Source organism: Psammomys obesus, unplaced genomic scaffold (genome assembly GCF_907164565.1).
Source record: "Psammomys obesus unplaced genomic scaffold, mPsaObe1.curated_primary_1811, whole genome shotgun sequence".
Classification (NCBI taxonomy): Eukaryota; Metazoa; Chordata; class Mammalia; order Rodentia; family Muridae; genus Psammomys; species Psammomys obesus.
In genome coordinates, this window is record NW_026596244.1 from 2,456,046 (window position 1) to 2,462,311 (window position 6,266).

Consider the following 6,266-nt stretch of genomic DNA (forward strand, 5'->3'; position numbering starts at 1 on the left):
GGATCTGATGTCAGTCTGTATGCTGTTTGAATTACTATATATTATAATATACTTTGAAGTCAAGGGTATGATGTCACCATTTTGGTGATTTTAGTTTTCCTCAGGATTGCTTTAGATGATCTGGTTTTTAGTAACTCCATCTGAAATTTGCTTTTTTTAAATTCTGTAAAAAATGCCATTGTAACTTGTTATAATCTTTACGAATACAGTATTGAATCTGTAGCTCATTTTGTCTATTAGTCACTTCAACTATATTACCAATGAGTATTATGTAGGCTTCAGTGTAAGGGTTAATTGCATTCTCACTTCCTTACTGAAGTTCACTGAGTATTCCTTTAAAAATATTGTAATTAGAATTACATTGATTTTATATCTTCACCTTGTACTGAATTTGTTTGTTGTGAGTGCTATTTTCAGTTACTTACTATTTTTCTTAATTACCCCATTCTTTGCTGTTTTGTACACATGAGTATTTCTTTTTCATTTTATTGTAATTGAGATTACATTGATTTTCATATCCTCAAGTTGTACTGAACTTATTGGTTTTAAGAGTGATGTTTTTTCTTATTCTTTGCTGTTTTATACAAAAAAGATGTAATATTCCAATAAAGGTAATTTTATTTTCACATCTCTTTGATCTCATCCATTTCCTTTTCTCTTGCCCAATTATTCTAGTTATTCTAGTAACTTCTGACACTATGGTAAAATGGAGTAATAAGTAAACATATCTTCAGTTTCAAGGAGAGGTGGAACTAACATAAGGCAACTTGACTCAAAATAAACTAATAAAGCAAGAGAAATCTCAGCATAATGACTACTTTACCTATCAATCCTAGTCTAGTCTGCTTAAGCCATTATGAATGTTGCTAAGAAATAATTGTGAGCAATTATTTTTTTTACCATAATAGAATTACAGGAAGCCAATATATGAAAATGAAACATAAAAAATTCACCAATGACTTTAAAATAGAGCACCATAATCTTGAACAACCATTGAATCAAAGCAATTCAAAACAGAAATAAGAATAGCACTCACAATACAATCAAAAGAAAACTAATACACACCTCAACATAGGAGAAGCAAAGAAAATAAAACCAAGACAAAATTTATAGTTATGAATGTCATTATTGATACCTTTTATAATTTAATACTTCAAAGAAAAGAAGTTTTTATCATACAAGTCATTTTTTTTTCTCATTTGGTTAGTTAACTCAAGATACTTTATATTTGAGGCTATTTTGAAGATTATGAAGGGTGCTTTTTCCCTGGTCTCCTTCACAGTCCATTTGTCACTGATATAAGGAGGCTGTTGTTGTTGTTGTTGTTGTTAATCTTATTTACAGCCACTTTGCTCAAAATATTTAGGAGCTGTAAGAGTTCTCTGGTGGCTTTGTTTTATAGTTGAGCATATTTTGGCTATATGACTAGGAGTGGTATAGCTGGATCTTGAGGTAGCACTATTCAAAATTTTCTGATAAAGTGCCAGATTAATTTCCAAAGTGTTTGTACAAGAATACATTCTCACCAGCAATGGAGGAGGGTTCCCCTTTCCTCACAACCTCTCAAGAATGTGTTGTCACTTGAGTTTTTGATCTTAGTAATCCTGATGGGTGTAAGGTGAAGTTTCAGGTGATTTTGATTTGCATCTCCCTGATGATTATGAACATTGAGCATTTCTTTAGGTGTTTCTCTGCCATTCTATATTTCTCTGCAGAGAATTCTTTCTTCAGCTCTGTACCCCAATTTTAACTGGATTATTTGGTTTGTTGGTATTTAATTTCTTAAGTTCTTTATATTAGTCTACTATCAGACAATGCATGGAGAGGACCTAAAACTCCAGCTCAGATGTAGCTCATAGACTCAGACTTCAAGTGGAAAGGGACTTTCTCTGGCATGAACTCAGTAAGCAGACTCTCTGATCACCTCCCCCTGGGGGGCGGGGTGCAGCCTTACCAGGCCACAGAGGAAGACAATGCAATCAGTCCTGATGAGACCTGAGAGGCTAGGTTCAAATAAAAAAGAAGGAGGACCTTCCTTATCAGTGGACTGGGGAGGGTCATAGTGGTAACAGAGAGAGGGAGAGTGGACTTGGAAGGAGACGAGGGAGTGGGTCCCACCTGGGAGACAAATTGAATAAATTGTAATAAAATATAATATTAAAAAAGATGAAAAAAGCATGAAACATTAAAAAAAAAGAGTTTCCTGATGGAATTTTTAATATCACTTATATGTGTTATCATACCATCTGCAAATGATGATATTTTGACTTTCCTTTGCAGTTTGCATCGCCTTGATTTGCTTCAGCTTTTTATTGTTCTAGATTAGATATAAAGTGTACTATATTGAATAGATGTAAAGAGACTGGACAGCTTGTCCTCTTTCTAAATTTAGTGGAATTGCTTTGAGTTTCCCTCCATTTAAGTTGATATTGGCTATATGCTGGCGGTAAATTGTCTTTATTATGTAGAGGTCCATTGTATTCCTAATTTCTCCATGACATTTATCATGAAAGGGTTTTTGATTTTGTAAAGGCCCATTCTGCACTTACTATGACAGATGATCATTGTGGGCTTTTTGTCAGATATGGTGGATTACTTTAATTGTTTTTTCTATGTTGAACCATCGCTGCATCTCTGAGCTTATGCTTACTTGATCATGGTGCATGATAATTTTGATGTATTCTTAGATTTGACTTGCACTTATTTTATTGAGTATTTGTGCATCTATATTCATAAGGGAAATTGGTCTGGAATTCTCTTTTTGTGTTGAGTCATTATGTGCTTTAAGTATTAGGGTAACTGTTACCTCATAAAATAAATTGGGTAGTGCCCTATTTCCATTTTATAGAATAATTTGAGGAATATTGTCATTAACTCTTCTTTGAAAATTTAGGATATCTTTTTCCAACACTACTCTTGATGTTGAGGTGTGCTTTGCTTCACCAAAAGGACAGACCCTGTTTTGCATTCATTCTGCTAGCCTGTAATTTTTTATTGGGGAATTAAGCCCACTGATATTGGGATATATCAATGAGCAATAGTTATTGACTCCTGTTGTTGTTGTTGGTAGTGGTGTTTGTATGTTGGGGTTGGTCTGATGCTTGTATTTTGATACTGATTACTGGCTCTCAAGGTCTCGTTACTGCCTGTATACACCTATCGTTTTCTGTGTGAACCTGCCTCAGACATTATACCTGATAGATTGATTGAAGACCTAAAACCTGGGCAAGGAAGAATGAGGTAGGCATGGCTAAGGTTTCTTGGCTTTGGGTTTTTTTCTGTGGTAGAATAGATTGGGCTCTGATAGAGTCCTGTTGTTCTGGCTGTTACTGTTTAGGGTTTTGGACTGGTTTTTTTTTTTTTTTTTTTTTTTTTTGTTCCTGGGTTTCTGTTTCTACTCTGTATTTCAAAAGAGTATGATGACTATGTGTTGCTTATTTACTGGTCTGCTCACCTTGTATGTTCACAGAAAATGTCTGTTGTTGTTGGAGGCTAGGATACAGCGATGAGTTGGAGGGGAGGTTAGGATGGTTCGCTCTGTAGGATCCGCAGAGGATATGGCAAGGGACGAAGGGAGGTTGCAACAGTTACTCTGTGGCAGCACTAGGTAAGAGACTGGGGGATTCTGTCTAGCGAAGCAGAGAAAGAAGCAGGAACTGAGGTCGGTTCTCCTGGGGTTTTGGCCTATGTTACCAGTGGTTGAGCAGGAGGTGCTTGCTTGAGTTGGGATACAATGATGAGTTGAGGCAGAGAGATTAGGAGAGGATTGTTTGTGGGTTTCACAGAAGATGTGGGCAGTGGAAAAAAGGAGCTGCAGACAGCGTTCTGTTACACTGCGAGAGATGAGACCAAGGGACCGGGTCTCAGAAAATAGACAGAAAGTAGAAGATCTGCCAAAATAAAGTATTTTTTTTAAAAAAAACGGAGAAAAATGATCCAACTTTTAATGAAATAAAAAAATTTCAAATGGGAAATAGAAAATTCCGGAGTCCTTTAGAAAGTATAAGAATAAATAAATAAATAAATAAATAAATAAATAAATAAATAAATAACATCACATTACATTACATTACATTTTACCAGTTATCTTGAGCCACTTAAGTGTACACATTGAAAGAAATCTAGGGTCTTCCTTATTAATAGTCCTCTCTTCACAAAGTTCATTTTGTAAATATGCATATTTAAAACACTGCGCTTTTGCATTTGACTCTACGTGCATTTTCTTTTCATAATTTACTCATCTCACTTATCAAGAAACTGACAGAACAAAGGATGTGATTTAAGAAAATATGGTTATAAGTCTAATAATAGCTTTAGTGGCTATTACACATGCCCTATCATAGGGTTAAAAGATAACAGGACTATCAGCCACCAGAAAATTGACTTATTCAAAGTTACAGGAACAAAGAATTAAGTGAGATGTATTTGGAAAACCTAGGACATTAAGAATCTGCTTTACTATTATAGCCAAAAAATATTTAAAATAGAAAACCATAGTCATGATGAGTTGGCATTAGGTAGACTTTCAACTTCATAAAACAGGCTTTAAAAATCTGTGTTCAAATCCATCAGCTCACTGACCAGGAAATATAGGGTTTAATTGCTCTTAAAGGATTCAGAATTTCCAGAGTCTCTGCACCACTGTCACAGCAGTTAAGTTTTCAATGGACTTGCATTCCAAATACAGATGGTCTTTGATTAAGGTAGAGCCAGCCTGCTTGCAGTGGCAAGGTCTTCCTCAGTTTAACAAACCATTCCCAAATTTCACACACACACACACACACACACACAGAGAGAGAGAGAGAGAGAGAGAGAGAGAGAGAGAGAGAGAGAGAGAGAAGGTTTTCTTTATTACAGAAAAAAAGAATGTTGGAAATTATTCCTATTATAAATATTTTAATTAATATATTAAAGAATAAGATGGCTACAATTGTCCCCTCTGTTTGATTAGACTTGAGATTAGACATGTTCTTTTAACCTTTATCCTCGATGTTTCATTTTATATGCTGTTTTAAAAACACTTGTTTTTTAAAAGCAGTCATTTCTCTCCCTGATTTTTGTATATGTGGATAACTCTGGGCTCTATCTATTTGGAAAGCAATTGCCAAGAGAGATGGCACTAGCCTTCACAACCCCGTGAACAGTGGATGCCAGTGCATAATTCTTCAATTAAAAAAACTCTTGTCAAAAAAATGGAGGAAATGTCATTTTTCTTTGGAATAAAACAATCAGCATAAACCAGAGGATTAAAATTCCTTTCAGCACTGATGTATATTTATGATAATTTGAGTTTAAGAGAGCAGATGGAAGAAATCTTGAATCACAAGAAGGAACATTATGTCAAATACTTGCATTTCCTTTTTGTGGTTGGATTGAAGCCAAGCTGTGTTCCTGATAGGTAGGTGTTCTAGCACTACATTCTTTCCTCATCTGTATTGCTTTATGTTAATAACTTTTACAGAAAATTGAGGCATTCAGGGACCTAGAAACTCTGCGCAGAGGTAGCCTATAGCAGTTCAGTCTCCACGTGTGTACCCCAGTGAGGAGAGCAGAGACTGTCTCTGACAAGGACTCAGTAGCTGGCTCTTTGATCACCTCCTCCTCCTAGAGCAGAGAGGGATGAGTCTTGCCAGGCCACAGAGGAAGACAATTCAGCCAGTCCTATGAGATAAGCTAGGGTTAGATGGAAGGGGTAGAGGACCTCACCTATCAGTGGACTGGGGGAGGGGCATGGGAGAAGAGGGAGAAAGAATGGGATTGGGAGGAGATGAGGCAACAGTTGGACTATCAAATGAATAATTTGTAATAAATAATAAATGAAAAGAAAATTGTTAACAATATATAATTAAATGTAGGGAAATAATTACAGTTATCTATGATTCTTTATTACATAGAAATTTATTGTTGAATTTTTCTAAAGTTGATTTTTTATTTTAAATATATTTTGGAAAATTATATATAAGATGAAAATTATATTATGTTTTAGTAAATTATACCCTGTTATTAATATTTCCTATTTTATATCTAAATTATGTGATATATCCAACATTATTTTTTTTTTTTGCTGTTATTTTTAATAGTTAATTTTGATTAGCACCTTGGCTGGACAACAAAGGAAGGAGCTTCTAGGAGCTTTTCTCTTGATTAATTCCATTAAAGTATGAAAAATCACATTATATGTTACACTAACTATGTGGAAGACTTCTCTGTGATGCCTCAGAAATAAGATCTAAAGGAACATTTTATTTTTTGCCTACTTACCTTCA